The sequence below is a fragment of the Aplysia californica genome, unplaced genomic scaffold (assembly GCF_000002075.1).
Source record: "Aplysia californica isolate F4 #8 unplaced genomic scaffold, AplCal3.0 scaffold00214, whole genome shotgun sequence".
Classification (NCBI taxonomy): Eukaryota; Metazoa; Mollusca; class Gastropoda; order Aplysiida; family Aplysiidae; genus Aplysia; species Aplysia californica.
The window spans coordinates 558,087-559,316 of NW_004797484.1; positions in this window are offsets into that span (position 1 = coordinate 558,087).

A 1,230-nucleotide genomic window follows, 5' to 3' on the forward strand; every position below is an offset into this window, starting at 1 on the left:
ATATATCTTACATAAATGTGGTGTATGTGATGCGAGTTTGTGCGTGCTTCTACGTGTACCTGTCGCATTTGCATTATAGATCTACATAATAGATAATATCATATTATATTATTGGTGGTGTGTGCTCTCGTCACACGCGAGTGCGTGCAAAAACTGCCTGTGCATTCGCATGATATTCACCTAGTACTTTTTTCAAAAAATCCATGTGTGTGCTTGTATCCAAGTATGTTACTGGGCATTTATAATAGGTGTACGCGTTTTAATGACGCAATAAAGTTTTAAAAAATAAAAACCAATACAAACGACAACAGCAACAACAACAACAACAACAACAACAACAACAACAATACCAACGACAAAACCCCGACCTCCCATATTCTTCAGGATGTTTGTTGGAGAGAAAAAAAGAAGCACATCTCAACATGAACAAAATATCGTTCTTATAGTGCAAGGATGAAGCGAGACAGATACACAGAAACGATAGAAGGGGGAAACAAAGATGTAGGACCCCCCAGTAATACGCTCCAACCACCTATTTTTCCGGGATGAAAAAAATAAAGTACACAGAAATACGGGAGAAATCGCACAAAGACAGACGCAGAAAGAAACTGTATAGACAAAAAGTGAAATTGCAAGACACTGAGAAAAGAAACAAAATTGTACCACCAAAGACAAAGAAAGAAGCTGCATAAACAAAGACAGAGAAAGACATTGTATAGGGGCAAATAAAAACAAAGAAAAGAATTGGAGCAGACAAAAGAATGTTAAGAATGGTGCAGATTTCTAATACAGTGAAGAACAAAGAAAAACTTGTGCTGGTCTCTTTCAAAACTAAAAGGAGGCCCAAGACCAGAGACACAAAACTGAATTGTAGAAGGTTTACCGCTATCACTTGTAGTAGTACACTTGAGAATATCCGAAGCGTATCTCTACTTATGATCAAAACTGACCTAGATCACTACCAAGGAATAAAGCTCCCGTCACGTTTCCTACTCAAATGAATGTCTAACTCCAAAACAATAATAGTCGAACTTGTCCAAAACGACTACCCATTGTTATTGGTGAGGAGAAAAGTGGTCATCGCAAACAGTGTCATTACAATACATAAAAAGAAGGAGTGGAAGGTAGTGGCCGTGCGAGCAGGTGCGGCTGTATTTTTGAAGGACTTTCTCCGTAGATGGAAGCGAGATTTGAATTATAGTTGAAAAAGACAGACAATTCAACCCCCCC